The sequence below is a fragment of the Mirounga leonina genome, unplaced genomic scaffold (assembly GCF_011800145.1).
Source record: "Mirounga leonina isolate KUSES-001 unplaced genomic scaffold, KU_Mleo_1.0 Mir_174, whole genome shotgun sequence".
NCBI classification, from domain to species: Eukaryota; Metazoa; Chordata; class Mammalia; order Carnivora; family Phocidae; genus Mirounga; species Mirounga leonina.
The window spans coordinates 43,550,072-43,569,381 of NW_023270451.1; the positions used below are offsets into that span (position 1 = coordinate 43,550,072).

The window sequence follows — 19,310 nt, forward strand, 5'->3', positions numbered from 1 at the left end:
TTTAAATAACACCTATTTTCCTTTAAATTATATAAGACACATAGCTGATGCAAGTAATTGAGGGCATTAATAAGCACAAATAAAAAAATCCAAATTAGCCAGAATTGTCATATCCTAAAGTCACTGTGTCTTTCCTTGGATTTCCCCAGAAGGAGCCTTAGACAAGGGCTCATGGGCAGAGTTCATATTTCTCTTGGGAAGTGATCCCAGGGAATGAGAGTGGAGGACTGGAGAGGGGGAAACTGTAAGAAAAGGAAAAGCAATTCAAAGATGTATTATCAAATTGTTCACCACTGTGGGCAAGTAGGACTCAGTCTCCCTGGGTACCTGCTAAGGAGCTGACACAGAGAGAATATGCTCAGATTGTCCACTTGAGAGATGCGAGAAGTGAGTGTTATTCAATAGGGTGTTGGAGCCTGCTTGTCCCAGGTTGGCACAGCCTATTGTGCATATCTCTTGCCAACTTTAAGTTCAGTGATGTCAGGTTGGTGGCTTGCAATCAACCATGGCGGGAAAACCTTACATCACGGAAATTGGTGAATGCTACAAATCAAGGCTCTTTTGGTCAGAGAGCTGGATGTTAAACATTGGCCAGCTTACGGTTTGAAATATGTATCCACTGGCTCCCATCTGCCTTTGGGCGGGGGTCACCTCGCAGGGCATGAACTCCTTCATTCTTCGGAATCTGCAGAGACCTCTGAAGGCTGCAAGGGTCTCTGCAGGCAACTCACAAGGTGGAGAAAAGCTCTCAGCAGCAGCAAGGTGCTAGCAGGTGATACTGCTCACGTGGTCTCACCAGCAAGGACTGAAGTAAAAAGGCTAGTAAAGGTGGGGTGGGGGGTGGGGCGGGCAAGGCACAAGAAGTATCTAATCCAAGCACCATTAATGTTTAGACAGTTCTTCTTCCAAGTCTGTGTGCACCTCCATGTGTATGCATCCACGTAAAAGCACAACTTTGAACTCACCCACCATGCCACCCATACCCCGTTTCCCTAGCTTTCGGTCACTTGACAATGTGGAGTCTAGAGACACACTACATTTAGACACCGCAGACAATAGTTAGTGAACATGTTCCATGTTAACCAATATGACTTTACAAATAGTTGTAAATTATGGAATAGATCATAAAGTATTTTACCAATCTCCCATTGTTGCACATCTAGGCTGTTTCCAATCCCATGCTATTATAAATAGGGATATGATGTAACATATTTTACATATATCTTTATACACATTTTTGATAAATTCCTTTAAGTACAATTACTGGGTCAGAGGACGTGCATCGTTTTAAGGCCTTTTACCATATTGTTTTGCCCATAATATGAGTATCCACAAAGACTATATCTTATGATCTTTTGAAATCTTTCTTTTATTAGTCGATAATTTTTTTGTTCCTTTATTCATTTAAGTAATCTCTACACACAATGTAGGGCTTGAACACACAACCCTGAGATCGAGAGTCGCACACTCTTCCAACTGAGCCAGCCAAGTACACCATTATTCTATAATTTTCTTAATCTAATATGGGAGTATCAATGATTCTTGTAGGATTAGCATAAATCACAATAAGTAAATAGATAGATTCCTTATTGACTCTATATCGAATCACACTGAGTAGTATACACTTTTGAAAACAAAACAAAGCCATTTTACTTTAAGAGCTAAATCTAAATAAATAATATTATTTCTCCATATTTATGATCCATAGGGACAAACTTGCAGCAATCTAAAGATTGATTTTTTCAGATTTTAAAACTTAAGTAAGACATTCCTATAATTGCTACTAATCACCAGTCTTAATATATTATTCTAGCATGTCTTAGACTTAAGAAGGCTTTTGTCTATAAATCCACCCTACATAGCTATTTTATTTGGAAGAGAGCATAATGCAGATGACAAATGACTCATTATTCCTGGAGCAAAGTAACATCATTCTGGAACAAAAGGAAAAAGAAAAATAGTAACAAACATTGTTGTAATATTTTTGAATTTGGATGTATTTGATTCTTCAACACTGTCCTAACTTTCTGTTTTATTCCATTTCTCTAGTCAGATCTTCAACGACCAAAAAGAATTTAACAACTTAAGGCATTGTGACTGCATTCAATTATATTGCTCTTTAAGAGATTAGAAAATACAAAATCACCGTAACGAGGTCCACATAGGGATTTCTGAAAAGTTTCAAATTCCACATCCATCTTAAGGTTTACTGATTACCTTTTCTTTCCTAGTTGCCAGAGATAATGCAGTAAAGGGGATGCTGTCCCTGACCTCATAGAGCTTGCAATTAAAAACCAGACTCCAAAGGAAATAATGGAATTAAGAAGCAAACACCTGAACTTTTAGGTGATTCTCCCCACCTCTGTGATAACCACTCCCCCAACCCCCCAGCCCCCTTTCCCCCTCCCCCAGGCTCCATAGCTTCCTCAGATGTTAAACATCCTCTCTCTGGGGTCATTTCCTTTTTGACCAGTGAAGGGCTTGGTACTGGCCTAACTCTTAAGGAAGAGCTCCAAAATGTAATTTGCCAGATTGCATCACAACCGAAATGCATCTATTTTTTTATAGCAGAAAACAAAGAAGTATGAATAACAAATGCGCTTATTTTAATTGATATCAACTGTATTCTTAGTCTCTCTCCAGGTGGTTAGCATCTCCCCCTTTTCAAACATATACACGGAAATCCTCTGAAAAGCTCAGCTGTTGGCATAACAGGACTGTTGTCAGTGACTGTGGACCCTGTCGGCGGAGGCTTCCAGGGCCAGCTGATCCTGGGGAAGACTGGGCGGGGGGGGGGGACAGCCGCCTATCACTGGTGGCCTCTGTACGGCGCGGCGCAGGGCCCCTGCCCCCCTCGGTACCCAGCCTCTCCCACTCGGTCACCCTTTTCGTATCAAAAGATTTTCAGCAACCCATCTAATATTATTATTGCCCAGCGAATACTAAAATGTGAATTTTAGCAGAAAACAAAGCTTTAAGTCAGAGGGATAGCTCTCAGTAAGGAATTGAAGGCACGGGTGAGCACATAGAATATATTTGGGCAGAACAAAAGAAAACTAGTAACAAACATTTCAGGGGGTGGAGGCAGGCATCGGGCCACAGCAGGACAAGCCCAGATTTTGGATGATGACACACACCTGGGTTCAGATGCTTTCTGAGTGTCAGTTTCCTCAAGGACAAAATGGGGATTATGGCATCTATTTAATGAGAACACCGATTTTATCTCCGTAGAGTGGGAATTAGGTATGATAATGTCTGAGGAGTACAGGGACCACTGGAAGTGCTCAGAGGCCTACTGGCTATTGTTACGTCTTTGAAGTCAGATGGAAGAGGTTGTTGTGAATCCTGCAAAAGGGCCCTTCCTCAATCCCTTTCCCTTTCTGTAAAATGGGATACAACAGGGTTCTTACCCTGCGCTGAACTCCAATAACTTGGAATACGAATGGGAAAACTGGGAGGAAGGGTGAGAAGAGCAGACCAATTTTTTTTAACTTCAGTTTATTCTTATAGAGTAAAGCAATAGTTCTTAAACTTTAATTTGCATTAGCATCACTCAGAAAACTCCCCCCCCCATGTTAATTTATTCAGCATGTATTAACTGTAAACATATTGTGAGTCACAGATACTGTTTTCTCAGGAAACTCGCTTTTTAAATTCAAAGTCTGGGGCCCATTCCTAAGAAATTCTGATTCAGACCTCAGGCAGGTCCCAGGGAATCTGCATTTTTAAAAAGCACCCTCGTCATTCTGAGTCAGGACAGCTGTGGGCAAACTCGGTGGAGAAAAGGTGGTTGGAGAAAGTGTGCCTAGATTTCCGTGTTGAGAATACACTGTTTGGGGAAAGTCTCCTAAATGGGCCTTTTGGTGATTCAAGGGAAAAGCAAACAACCTTTTCAGAAGTGGAAAGACAAAGCTAAGTTGAAGAGCAAAGTAAAATAAAAGGCCATTTCATTGTGAGTGAGATGAAATCTTGGCAGATTGTTTCTTTCAGGAAATGCTCCTTTGTTCTTAATATAGATCTAGGCCACTTTGAGTCTGGACATAATTTTGCTTCCCGAAGAGTTACTAGTCAAGCCAGGAGAGCTGGAGCAGAGGTGGGCAAGAGAAGCAAGACCGAGCAGTCTAGATTTTCTTTGCAGCTGTAAAGCCAGCAAAGGGATGGGACCGGGAGTATCGAAGCCCAAAGCCTTTGGTGTGATACCTGCCTCCCTTTGGTGTTACTTCAGACCAAACTGAAAGAAGACTTCAACTACCTCCATTTTTGTTTTAAAGTAGGCTCCATGCCCAACGTGGGGCTCGAACTCACGACCCCAAGATCAAGCGATGCATGCTCTACCAACTGAGCCAGCTAGGTACCCCTCAACTTTCTAATTGATTAAGTTCTTTCCAGCTTACCTCTTAACTCAGGCAAAGACCCTTGGGGCAAAGCATCCCCTGATAGGAACCAACACTTCCCCCTCAAGCAATAAGGACTACCCTGAGCCAGCAAGACCCTGTGACTGACACCAAGACAATGATGGACTTAACCATCACTGCTCACCTGCACTACCCACCCACCTTTGCTCCACATTTTCCTTATATAAACCGGGAAGTATTTGGGGCACTCTGAAGATAGTCTTTGAGATGCTAGTCCACCATCTGCCTGTGTTGGCCTCACTGAAATTCCTCTCTTGTTTCACCATCACCCGGTTCTCTGCCTTTGGATTCTGTCAGTGGCAAGTGGCGGAACCTGGTCTGTTTGGGGCCCCCAGAGCCAGATGCTCTTGCACTTCTGTGCCCAGGCTCCAAAATGAGGGGGTTTACGCAAAAGGCCAGCACTCCTTCCGAGCACCTGGTAGGATTTGCTTTGGACCTAGAAAGATCTGATTGTTTAATTCCTCTTGAGGGTACACCTGATGGTCTGTCCCCCTTCTCCCTATAGAAAATCGTTTTTATTTAAATTGGAGTTGCTCAGTACAAATTTTTAATAATGCTCTTGAAGAGCTTATGTGAGCAGTTTGAACTCTAAAATATTATAAAAGAAATTCTGCTTTTTCCAGCTAAAAACATTGGCTTCACTAGAAGTTGTAGAAACTGCCCGATCAGTTGTGATGAAAATGAGAATTGTTTATAGTTAGCAATTACTTTTTTGGCATCCATATAGCAATCTGCTTGTACTCTTTAAGCAAACTCAAAACCCTCACCATCTTATTTTAGTTTAAGAAAAAAAATTCCATTGCAGATGTAATACCTGCTCCTAATGAAAATTTAGAAAATAACATAAAGATAAATAGAAGGAAAAAAATAACCGATAGTCTCACAAATACATTGTGATGTATTTTTCTTTCACTGTGTACATTTTTACATAGTTGCAATTACATGTTCTATATAAAATTGCATATGTTGGTTTCTTAAAAATCTGTTTTTAAAATATCTGCCGACTCTCTGAAGCAGGAAAAAAATATCACTTAGAAGTTCACTGACTGATACTATCCCTTACCTTAACCTCTGGGTGTGTATTTCTTTATAATTCTTTTCCATACTTTTTTTTTTTTTTTTTTTTTGAGAGAGAGAGAGAGCATGCGTGAGGTGGCAGAGGGAGAGGGAGAATCCCAAGCAGGCTCCATGCCTGGCGTGGAGCCCGATGTGGGGCTCGATCTCATGACCCCGAGATCACGACCTGAGCCAAAATCAAGAGTCAGAGGCCTAACCCACTGAGCCACCCAGGTGCCCCTCCATACTTTTTTTCTTTTTTTAGCATAATTGCAATTAGGTTAAAGATTTGTTAATGCAGGAACCTTCACAGATCCTATAAGAAAGAGGGTAGGAAGAGGCTCAGTGACAGATCAGATCTGTTACTTGGTTGCCTAGTAGTCTTTCCCAATCAAACCTCAATGACTCAGGACTCTCAGTGCCTTTTTAAAGGTACAGAAAATCATCATTCATGTTCCAAGCAGGAAAAACAAATAGGGCCACTATGTTGCACTATGTCATTCTGGTTTTGTGTAGGGAAAGTACCTTTTAAAAGTAATTCTCCTGGTTCAGTTTCTTAACAGAATGCCCTGTATAGCCACTGTTCACCAGTGCTCGAAGAGAACCCTATTCATTACTGCTGCCCGTGGCCGTAACACAAGCAACGGATTTCTGAATCTAAAGGATATAGCTCAAAAAGCCCATTTCCTGGCACTGGGAAGTGGAAAGAGGAGCTACAGCAGAGGCTGTGTGGAAGACAGTGCAGTAGGGCCAAGCTTTGCCCTTGAACTTGCACCCCCAACTGGAGCTCTTCATTCCAGGTCCTGACCTGAGTAGACGAGGGATCCTCAGGTCTTTTAGATACAACTTCCTCTTTCTGGAGTTCTTAATTTTCATCTCTATCGCAGCCATGTGAGTATATTTTCTAAAATTTTCTCAAGTGGGATACAGGGATTCTTCATATTCTGAGATGTCACATATTTGAGAATGACATACAGAATTTCATATATATATATATATATATATATATATATATATGAAATTATGGTGTCATGATCCTTTTCCTAAAGTCTGTAGACACATCTTCCTTGTCTTCTAGAATTACTATGACAGGGGTCAAGTTTGAGGTAAGCCTGATTTGTATCTTTTTCTAGGTAACCTTTTGTTCTCTCTGCTTGAATTGTTCTTTACTTTTAATTTAATAATTTTTTTAGAATATGTATATTGGACATACTATTTTGGAACCCCCCCCCCCCTCCAGAAATATTTCCCCTTTGTGTCATCCAGTTTGTTTTTGTCCCTTTCTCCTTCAGCCCTTCTACCACTGCTCAGCGTCGGAGCCTATTGTCCAGGGATGGAGAGGTCAGGGTTAAAGAAGTTTCTAGAGTATAGGAGGAGATGCTGTTGGCAGAAACAAGTGGGTCTTGACTAATTTGAAAGAATTTAGGGGAAGCTACCCCAGGGCCCGGAGGTGGGAGGCTGGCGCACAGACACAGGCTAAGAGTGCTCTCCCCCAAACACCTGCACAGCTCACTTCCTCCAGGACTCACCTCACACATCACCTCCTCAGGGAAGCCTCCCCTGATCAGTCTGTCCCCACTCCCACCTCCTGCCCCCTCATTCTCATCCCCTTTACCCTGCTCTGACTTTCTCCACAGCACTGAGCACACCTGCCACTTCACAGGTGGCCCGTCTATGCTGTCTCAAAGCCTTTTCCCTAGTTCTGCTTTGCTGGGCTGCATTAGGCCCACCTCTTGAGTCTTTGTCACTCTGAATGGACGGAACATATGAAAACCTTGAGATTTCCCTGTTCTCTTCTAGTACTTTCTTGTGGGGGCCACCCCTCCCAAGGTGCCCTGTCACTCTCATCTCTCTCTTACCTCCTGCTGAGTTGTTTTCTGAGTCTCTAAGTGGACACAAAACTGATATATTGTCTACAAGAGCTTATTTTTGTTCGCTCCGGTACCCCTGGCTTCTAGAACACTTCCTGCCATGGCACATAGGAGGCATACAATAAATAGGAATATATCTCACAGACAAGCTTAGGAGAGTTAGTTTGGAAATGGGCTACTTTAAGAGGAGAGACAGCGTGGTGGTGTAATGGGAGAGAGTTCCTCTTTTCCTGCTCAGCTCGGGACTTGTATTTGTAGACTAGATGGTGGTGGAGGTCTGAGTGTATTTCTACCTAGAGAGACAAGCTCATTTTCTAGAGGCAAGAACTGGGAAGACCTGCCAGATTCTGGCAGTCCTTGTTTTCAGGATTGTGAATTTTAGCAAGAAAGTGGGCAACACTGTTTCAGGGTTAATACCCAGATTTGCCATTTCAAACTGGACATGTGGTCATACTTTTAATTTTACTTAATGAACACTTCACAGAGAATGCAAAGGTAAACTACAGGCAGCTCAATTCATCCCCCAAAGGGCCCGCAAGAGACTGCAGGTCTACGTTATGTCTGTACTACAGAATATCTTAAAAGAGTATTTTTAGTTATTGTTTCCGAGTACGTACAAATACTTTTTACTAATTTATATTGGCCACATTCACCATTCTCAGTTGCTGTACGTTACAGAGTTTTTATACTGTTTTAAAGAAAGGAAGCCTGAATGATTAAAACATTTGGGATACAGATTGTTCATAGGTTTTATTATTTATAAAATGCAAGAGGTGAAGATTAAAAGAAAAGTAACATCAAACCCCACAGAAACAAGTAAAATGTATTTAATTGATTCTTTGGCAGTTTACTGATGCTGAGACTTTTTTTCCCCTTGAAAATATATAAAATTTCCCTTTTATCTTCTCTAAAGCATGCCAGAATAAATTAGTGACTGCATAATTAATATCCAGGTATTTTGTGATATTTTGATAATGGGCTCCTCCTCTTCTAATCTCATTTTCTATTTCAGACCACACACTCTCAGTTTGTTGATCATGCATTTGGTTGCAGCCGGAGATATTTCCAGGTCTAAAGCCAGGTTCACATTTTTACTTTGAAGAGACAGAAATTCCAAACAAATACAGATGGTCAGACCATAAACTTAATTAAAATTTCTGCTTTGCTGGATGTTACATTAAATATGGCCATAATGCCAAGAGAAATACTGAAAAATCCATTTGTATCCACATCCTGCTGCTTCCACATAGTATAAAATAACAGAATGCTAAGAAGTATGTGTTTGTGTAGACGTGTGTGAGAGCATGTGTGTGTTAATCCCTTCTCTTTTGGCTTTGGCTGTCATACTAGTCATGTTTTGACCAATAAAAGATGGGTTTTAATTAAAATCTGGGATTGGCCAGCTGTACATCTGTTAACTTTTCTTCTATACATTACTTTCTGAAGCAGTGTGATTTCCTTTTTTTATGCAAATCCAAAACATTTGTATCTTTCCTAATTAGCCCAGGATACTTATTTATTTAGAATTGTATAGAGATAATTACTCATCTCCAAGAGGGTAATAAAGGCATGCGTAAGAAGGTGAAACAGCTTTCTTCTAGAATTTGAAGCAGAGGGAGGAAGGGACATGCCCTGTCATTTGTAGGTGAAGACTCCTGGAAAGGATAAGTGAGGATGAACAGTCCAGTGTGGCTAGAACAGGACAAGCCCTGCACAGGCTGGGCTGGGAGGGCTGAAAGGACAGCTGGGAACACACCTGATGGGTCTGGTTGGCTTGCGTTGTAGGACGCCAGCCGGTTTCTACCAGGTGTCTTAGGCCAACTTCCCCCAGAAAGATGAACCCGATACCAGGGCTTATGTGTGAGGACTTTATTGGTGAGTGTGATCCCAGAGAAGGGCAGAGATGCAAACCAGGGAAGAAAGATATGTTTCAAATTGGCCACCACTATGGGCAACCTGTTGCTCTATCCCATAGGATCTTCTGCGGAGGCTAATGAAATGCATCTCAGGACCCTCCGCTATAGGCTGAATTGTGTCCTCCCCAAATTAGGGTGGGCCCTAATCTAATCTGACTGGTGCCCTTCTAAGAAGAGTGAATGTGGACACACAGAGGGATACCGGGATGTGCGCCCACAGAGCAAAGGCCACGTGAGGACACAGCCAGAAGGTGGTTGTCTACAAGCTAAGGAAAAAGGTATTGGAAAAAAACAATCCTGCCCACACCTTGAGTTTGAACTTCTGGCCTTTAGAACTATGAAACAATAAATTCTGTTGTTCCAGCCACTCAGTCCGTGGTGCTTTGTTATGGCGGCTCTAGCAAATGAATATGTCCTCTGACGACAGAGAAGAAAGGGTCAAGGTTTTGACTATTGGAGGGGGTCCCTGCCAGTACTTCCGGGTTACATAAGCAGTTTCCCCTGGAGTCCCATGCACTGGGGTCAACAGAGATGTCCTAGGGGAGGAGTGACAGGGGAACAGGTGGGCTTACGGCAAGGCCTTCGTAGGTAGACATGTGAGAGGCAGATTGGAACCTGTGCAGGACAGGGCTGCAGCGGATGAAAGTGAGGGATGGAGGATGGCTGGAATAAGAGATAGGTAAGGCTGAGAGAAGGCGAGGCAGAGCTGGAGTGATGATGATGATGATGATGATGATGATGAGTGACAATGAGGATTGGCACTGGGCTCTGCGCTCTATACCCTCTGACACTTTATTTATTTTAAAGATTTATTTATTCCAGAGAGAGAGAAGGGGGGAGGGGTACAGGGAGAGAGAAAGAGAGTCCCAAGCAGACTCTGCACAGAGCCCAGTGCAGGGCTCGATCCCAGGACCCTGAGATCATGACTTGCGCTGAAACCAAAGGTCGGACGCTCAACGGGCTGAGCCAGCCAGGCACCCCCATCCCCGACACTTTACAGGACATATGTACTCTACATAAACCATCTCACTTAACCCCAGCACCACTCTAGAATTTAAGTAACATTTCTATCCCTATTTTACAGATGAAGAAACCGAAGAAGACAGAGGTGCGGGACTTGTCATAAAAGCTACTAGCCAGTAACTGAGCTCAAGTTTAATTGAACCTGGCTCCATATCTTGTGTTCTCACTCCTGTCGTTCTGCTTTCTCTTGATGCTGTCGTTTAAATGGTGTTTTACAAAGATAAATTTCAACAGATATCTTAATTTTTCTTAATTTCATACACAAGTTATTTCTTTGAGAACATATAAGGTATTCTATGCAGAACATTACCATCAGAAGGTCGGTGTAGCGCGGCTGTTGAACAGTCAGACTAGAGTCAAGATGCATATGTTCAAATCCCAGCTCTTCTACCCACTAGCTGGGTGACTTTGGGAAAGTTACTCAGCCTCTCTGTGCCTTACTTTGAACCTATGGGTGATTAAAAATAGCACCTACCTCCTGAAGTTGTCGTGAGGATTATTTAATACACACAAAGTAGTTTATGTACTCTGGGGTTTTTTTTTTGTAATTGCAATGTTTAAAAATATTGGCGAGATAGGGCTTCTTCCAATAACTCTTATCTATGGAAATGACTGAACATTACATGTGCATCTCCAGATTTTTGCGACACTTCTGTTGCTATGTAAGCTAAGGGACAGATTTTTATAAAAAGTAGCCAAATGTCAGCTGTTAAACATCACACTGCCAGCATCATAAATGAAGTCACCATTTGGCAAATAATTTCTTGGCGGGAGTGGTTCTCACCAACAGGGAAAATGAAAAAAGAAATTCAATAAAATCCCCACTGTGATTTGTCAAGCATTTCAGACACATGGCTCAGCAGTTTTTCCAGCTGCAAAGTTCCTTTCCTCCCATCTTAGAACTCAGAGGAGGACTGACTGTGTGGAAGAGGTGAATTCGGTAAATCCTATTTTGTTAGTTTGTTTGTGTTTTCTGTGACTGTTGGTTCTCTGCAGGTGAGGCTGTTTTCCATGGGGAGAAGGTAACCACATTATTGAAACACTGACATGGTCTCTGGCTTAGAGGGAGCCCGTTTATTATCTGATTGCTTTAATTTAATGTGGGGAACCTGGCTGAATGGTTGCAAGAGTCGTTCTTACCTCATTTCCTCCCTTTCAAGGGTAGAAAGAACAAGTGACCTCCTCTGTGAAATGAGGGGGTTGAACCAGATGTCCTCCAGGGGCCTTTTGGCTCTGACATTTTTTGTGGCTTTGGATTCTCTTCTTGGGCAATGTTCTTTGTTTTCCAGTGCATTGAATAGGTCCAAACATCTCTACATGCTTATTCCAGTTTTGGCTGCCAGGAAAGCAAAAGGCAAGGTCTTACATTTCAGCAAGGCCTTGCAGTTTATAACATGTTTTCACATATGCGGTCCTTTATAAAACCTTCACAAAAATCATGAAGGACTTTCGGATGAGATTGAGACCCAGGGAAGTTGAATGATTTGTCCAAGGTCACATGGTCTGTAGGAAGCAGGGCCTTACAACAAGCCTTTCTATCAGTGCAGTGGTGTTTGCAGTTGGCCTCCCGACCCAAGAGGACATGATGACATTATAAGGATGCTTGGTTCCTTCAGAATTGATTCTGTTGGTTCTGATTAGGTCATGTGTACAGCCCTGAACCAATCATTGTGGCCAGCAGAGAGGAAAGCTTCTGATTTACCCAAACCTAGTCACAGCATCTTCTTAGAAGTTGGGAGGGGATCTGCTCCCCCGAACCACATAGCTAAAAATGGGAGTTGGAGAATTAAGGAAGTCATCAGATGAAGAGAAAATAGATGGTGTGCAGAAAAATAAGAAATTTCCCATTAATTGCAGAGAAAGCATTTTTCCCAAAAGGCACTTTGAAAATAAATTTAGAAATGTTTTATTTTCTATTTTGTCCTAATTGAATTGAATTTTTGCAAAAGGAGTTTTCCCTCGAACTGATATTAGCTAACCAAAAACGAACTCTAGGGTGGTTGAGGAAATGGAACAAGAAAAGCTCAACCATTTCAAGCACCAGGATTTCTGGAAATCCATATTCATTGAGTGTGTTTGGGTCTCAGCTCAAATGAGACAAACTCACTCTTCTTTGGGACCTGAAATAAGGATTTGGAGCTCTTCCAATCAGATCAAACCAAAAGACATTCCTCAGACATCTTACATCCAGGGGGCCCCAGGGACAGAGAGGGGCTTGGGTGGCCATGCTTCCTGCTTTTTCCATTTGACCCCATCATCTAATTTTCTGTTTCTTGCCCTGTGATTTCCAGAGTTTATGCCTTTGAGACATTGTTCTTTTTGGGCGTGTGTCATTCAAATCCTCTTTGGCTTCAAGAAGTTGCCCAAAGGGTTGTTTTTTAAAAAAATTGTTTTTGGATTATATCCTGTTGACCAAAACTTTCCCCGCAGTTGTCATGGTAACTTTCATACTGCAAGAGCTAGATGTTAGCCTAGAGGTTTGACAAGCAGATGACTTCCAGACAGGGGCTGATTTAGGACTTTTGGGCTGAGGCACAGGGCTTTTACTGTCCTGGAAACTAGTTTACATAATTAGTAAATCGTTTGGATTCAAATAAGCTAACTTCTGAGCCAACCATGGAGTGTCTCTACAAGGTACTACTCAACTCATTCAATTATATTCTTCAAGTTTCAACTAGTAGCTGACTAGTTAGCCCTTGGATGTGGGGGAAGGAAAAGTTGTCATGTTTGTAAGTTGCACATTTTGTAATATCAAACAATTTTCACATATACATGAAATATGATATGAATATTTTTTAGGCCGCTGGATTAATATCAAACACTAGAATTATAAAATTTTTATTTTTCTAGAAGTATTTTAAAAGCTTCCATTAAATTTTCAAAAAAATTAAGTATAATTTGAGCTTTTTTTAAATAACTTTTCATTAAAAATGCTGATATTATTAATAAATTGTTGTCTCTTAAAGGTCATTTTGAATATTTAGAAGAAAAATGATATTTTTGGAAAGCATATATAAAAATATACTTAAATTTTCTACATTAATATTTAATAATTCATATTTTTGGCAAAATATATTCAAATTTTGGATATGTTGAAGGCCATTACATTTTATATTCTAATCCTTCAGAATTATTACTATCTATAGGACATAATTTATGTCAAATTATTGATTATAACAACCTAGTTAAGTGATGTTACTGAAATGAAGGCAATAAATGTTATTGAAATAAATACATAAAATTATGTATGTCTTTATTACAACACAGCGCATCAACACAAAACTCACATGTGCACAATAATAATTCAATTCAATTCTTTGATATTTTTCTAGCTTTAAGTCATCTAAAAGTCCCTGTGTAGAAACCATAGCTTTACACGTACATTTTATACATTGCAAAGGTATATATGTCAAGGCATGGGATAAAATAAACTGTAAAAGTTGGTAGCTGAATTCACAAATTTGAAATGTTTGAACGTGGCATGTGGGCCTACTGTGTTCTTGCACTCCAGGCCCTAGAGCTGTAAGCTGGGTGTACACACACACTCAGGTCTCCCATGGGGACCAAGCCTCTGGCTGGGTCACTTGGCTAAGGTGGTAACTACTAGATCTCTCTATTGAGAACACACAATTTTCCCCCTATATTTAGTTAGTAATCTATGGAGTGAGACCTTGCACATTGCTTTAGAATCCATTGATAACCTTTGCCAAATTAGTTATTAATCTGGGGACTAGAAAAAGATGATTCTTCCAATTCTATTTTTGCTTCCACATTTATTAGATGACATTCTTCTGTAACGAAGAGCTTTCCTTCCTTGATATCCTTTGCCCATTTTCATTTTCTCTTAATTAAAAAAATTTTTTGAAACTGCCGTTGTGGTCACCATAGAAATGCACCTTTCCGATCTCCCATTGTGGGGAGTATAACTGACTGACAAGCCCAGCTGCTGCCTTTTGGGTTTTTTTGTTTGTTTTTGTTTTGTTTTAAGTAAACTCCATCTATACCCAATGTGGGGCTTGAACCCACGACTCTGAGATCACGCGTTGTATGCTCTACTAACTGAGTGAGCCAGGCACCCTTTTATTATGATTTTTTTTTTATTACTTTTATTAGTTTTTCATTTGTTTAAACAGTCTTGAGGTCTTTTTTTTTTTTTTTTTTTTTTACACTTATCCTGCTATGAATTCGTAGGGAATGGGTTCCAGCAGCTCAGGGTCCTTTCCATTGGTTCTCACAAAGTGTGCTTTTCTGGGTGGAGCAGGCTGGCACTTCCATTGAACCCAAGTACCTCTCTCTTTGGCTTCCTTCTTTTTCTGATCATATTCCTTCACATACTTCAGGAAGCTATCTCGGCTCTTTGAGTGCTTAATATGCTCAATACTTAAATTAATTCTCTTGGCAAGAATCCTGCCTTTAACTTGTTTGTTTACAACAATGCCAACAGCATTCTGGGTAACACCATAGACCCTTCCAGTGTTGCCATGGCAACAATTGTTGGGCCTTCCTTTTTGAACAGTGCCCATTACCTCGATGTCTACAATATCACCTTTCTTATAGATTCGCATGTATGTAGGTAAAGGAACAACTCCATGTTTTCGAAAAGGCAGAGAGAACATGGTGGGTACCTCTCCTCTTTCCCTTTGTGTTGGTCATTTTGTCAAATTACTGGGAGATGGTGGTTCCAGCTGAAAGGAATTATTTTTATTAGTTTATTTTTATATCAGCTGTGCCTTGTGAAAGCACTTCCAAAGTTACGCCAAAGTCATGCTTCCCAACATTGATTCCAACTAGTGACTGGGCATGGCAAGGACACTTCCTGCAAGACGGTGACTCCTTGATGGGTGACCTTTGCTCCTCACTGGCCCAGCTGAAACTTCCTTACAACTGTACTGCAGTCCAAGCCTCTTCCTATCCACCCCTGCTTCCTCCCCCTTCTTCCCAGGTGCCAGACTGCGTCATGGTTCCCTCCAGGCATCTCCCTAATACATTTCTTGCATGTTTAATCCCATCCTGGCTTCTTAGAGGACTGAGCTAACACAATCATAAAAACCAAAGTATATCAAACACATATATACACTTTATATAATAATAACGATGTGTGAATCTGCCACCCGGCTATGAAATGGAAAATTACCTATACCCCTCCTTCCTCTCATTCACTTCAAAGTGAACCACTGTCCTAAATTTTATATAATCATTCCCTCCCTTTTTTGTTTAGTAACTTATAGATGTACTCCCAAGCAAGTCATGGTTAATTTTGTCCATTCTGGAATTTTATATAATGGAATTATTTTCTTAAAGATTTATTTATTTTAGAGAACGAGCATGCCCATGCACAAGTGGGAAGAGGGAGAGGGAGAAAAGCAGTCCCCGCTTAGCAGGGAGCCCCACATAGGGCTTGATCTCACAACCCTGAGATCATGACCTGATCAAGAGTCCAATGCTCAACCAACCGAGCCACCCAGGCACCCCTATAAATAGAATTCTACTTCAGGTATTCTATGACTTATTGCTCACTCAACACCACAGCCCATCAACACAACATTCAGATGTGTGCAACCATAGTTAAAGTCAGTTGACTTCAATATTTGTGTGGTTTTGACTGTATATTCCTTTGTAGTAGTAAGTTATATATTCTGGACACTAATCTTTTGCTAATCATATGTGTTGCAAATATCTTATCATTTGAGGCTTGACTTTCCACTCTTTTTGTGATATCTTTGATGAACAGAGGCAATCACAGCTATATATCTTTTCCTCTATTGTGTTTTATTTAAGAGATTCTTCCCTATTTTAAGACCTTAAAAGATATTCCCCTGTATTGGCTATGAAATGTTTCATTTTGCCTATGAAATGTTTCATTTTGCCTTTTACATTTTAATCTTTTATGTACCTGAAATTGATTTTTAACATGACATGAAATAAAAATCCAAGTTCACTTTTTTAATTGAAATATAATTTAGATTGGTAAAATTCGCCTTTTACAGTGCTAAGAGTTTTGACAAATTCAATTGTGTAACCAACACCACTGTCAAGATATAGAATTATTCTTTCACCCCCAGGAAGTCCCCTTTGTGCTCCTTTGTAATAAACCTCTTCCTCTATTCTCAATTCCTAGAAACCACTGATCTGTTTTTTGGGTTTTTTTTTTTTGTCCCTAGAGTTTTGCCTTTTCAATTAGGTCTTATCAATGGGATCATACAGTATATAGCATTTTGATTCTGGCTTCCTCCACTCTGTAAAATGCATTGAGATTCATTCATGTTGTATAAATCAGTTGATTCTTTCTTTCTTTTTCTTTTTTTTTTTCATTGCTGAGTAGCATTTCACTGAGTGGTTGTACCATAGTGTGTCTATCCCTTCATCCATTGAAATATATTTGGGCTGTTTCCAGTTTTTGCTGATTCCCACCAACACTATAGGAAGATTCCTGTTCTGCATCCTCACCAGCTTACCAACTTGATATGGTCTTTTAAAAAAGCCATTCTAATGTGTGTCTAGTGGTATCTCATTGTGGTTTTGACTTGTGTTTCCCTTAGGACTCATGATGGTAAGCATCTTTTCATGTGTTTATTTTCTGTTTACATCTCTCTCTTTTTGTTTTTTTTTTTAGGGGAGGTAGGGGGAGAGGGAGAGGGAGAGAGAGCATCTTGAGCAGGTTCCACGCCCAGTGTGGAGCCCGACATGGGGCTCAATCTCACAACCCTGAGATCATGACCTGAGCCAAAATCAAGAGTTGGACACTTAACTGACTGCGCCACCCAGGTGCTCCTGCATCTCTTCTTTGAGGAAATATTTGCTGTTTAAAAATTGGGTTGCTTGTATTATTACAGGGTCATAACAGTTCTTTACATATTCTTAATTAAAGTCTTTTAGGAGATGGGGGTTTACAAATATTTTTTCCCAGTTTGTGGCTTGCATTTTCATTTTCTTAACCATCTTATTTGGTTATTTGGTCCGAATTTTATGAAGTCTATCGGATTATTTTTTTAAGGATCATGCTTTTTGCATCCTAAGAATTCTTTGCCTAATCTAAAGTCACAAAATTTTCTTTTATAAGTTTTATAGTCTTACTTTTACTTTAGGTCTATGATTATAGCTTAACTTTTTTTTCACATGCTAAGAGGTCAACAAATTTTCTTTTAAAGACTTATTTATTTATTTGAGAAGTAGAGAGTGGGAGAGAGAAAGAGATCACAAGCAGCAGGGAGGAGTAGAGGGAGAAGCAGATTCCCTGCTGAGTAGGGAGCCCAATGTAGGACTTGATCCCAGGACCCTGGGATTACGACCTGAGCTGAAGGCATATGCTTAACCACCTGAGTCACCCAGGCGCCCCAAACAAATTATTTTTAACAATAAAATACCACCATTCTGAAATATCTCATAGAAAGTTACAAAGTTAACATTTCAGCTCCTTGATTCAAGCTTCTTCAATGATGACTAAAGAGAATGTTGGTATTTTCTCCCACTTACTATCATGAACTTTTTTTTTTTTTTGAAGTAAGCATTACCCCCAACGTGGGGCTTGAACTCATGACCCTGAGATCAAGAGTCACACGCTCTACCCACTGAGCCAGCCAGGCGCCCCTGAACTTTATTTTTTAACCAGTATATATGCTAAGGTCCAAATCAATCTACCCTTTAGCCAATTTCCTTGGCACATGCAAACTATCAGATAGGATATTTCCAAGTGCAGAGAAAATCTTGATTCTAAACATAAAAACACTTGATGTTATTGAGTTGAAAATATGAATCTCAAAAATGACTAAAAAGAGAGACTTGCGTTACTTTTTAAATTTCAATGGAAATACTGTTTTAGCTAAATCCTTTTTCTCAAAATTGCTGTTTACTCAATGAATGCATTTGAAAAATAAACCCCCAGGAGAGGTATTTCATGATCAGACTCATTCTGATACAGGCTCAGGAAGAAGCTTTCATCTTCAGCAATGTCTGCCTGCTGGTCTGTCCATGACAAGGCCAGCCAACATGGCAGTGGACCACACACAAGCCTTCCCTCTTCCTACCACCCCCACCCCCTGTCTTTTGAAGACGATTCTGTGTTGGCATGTACACACACGTGCACATGTGTCTGTCCACATGTGTGCCTGAAGAAACATGATGGAAACTAGAAGTCTCTTCCTCTTTATGCCTGTGGGGAGCCAGCCCTTTGATGGGTGATCATGGTTGAAGAGGTTGCTATCTAAAAGGCCTCTTGCTGATTAGGATACCGCCTCTTGGTCTAGCGTTGGCCCAGAGCCTTTGTCTACAAACAGCAGCTCCGCTCAGCACTGCTAATGCTGTACCTCTGATCAGCCTTTCCTGCCAAGTGTCTTCAAAGTATAGTGTGACTTCCAGTTGGAAATGATAACCCTTGCAGGTGGCAAGCAGAACTCAACGTGCTTTTCGCAGAATCCCACAAGTAAACATTCCCATGGAAAAGTGATATTTTCTACCCTTTACATATTGGATTTAATAAGGGGATAGTGTCAAAGTCACACACAGAACAGAGAGAAGGATGTTATTGAATGCTCAGCATGGTATCTACAAAAATTGTCTGCTGAATGCAGCAAATTCCTTTTCAGGGCTGATAAAAGCCAAAATGGGTTGGATGCTGATATGAAGGGGAGCCCAATATAATCACATTTTGGTTTTGGGCCTGACTCTTTTTAAATGATGTCTTCTTTTTTAAGTCACAGGGGACAAGAATCATACACAGGGTGTCACTGACACCTCTTACTTCTACCTGTGTGGGCCTGCCGCAGCTGTTGGTGACCAGAAAGTCATGAAAAGACAAGACTCGCTTTGAAATTCTATGAATACTGCTACCAATGAAAGAATGGCTAGGATTTTCATGTCTTTGAAAAACTAAACCGAAGAAGAATCTTTGTGTTCAGCTCTGTAATTTAGTTAATACATCAAAGCCAAAAATTATTTATATATATATATATATATAAACTAGATGGGATGAAGAAAGCTTCTCCCTTTTCAATTGGGTTGGCTGGTTTGTCCCTGGGTGTTTCTAGATGAAC

General features: G+C 40.6%; 1 pseudogene; it reads right to left on the reverse strand.

Moving 5' to 3' along the window:
- Window positions 1–14,450: 14,450 nt before the first annotated feature.
- LOC118021298 lies at window positions 14,451–15,837 on the reverse strand (annotated as a pseudogene).
- Window positions 15,838–19,310: the final 3,473 nt, after the last annotated feature.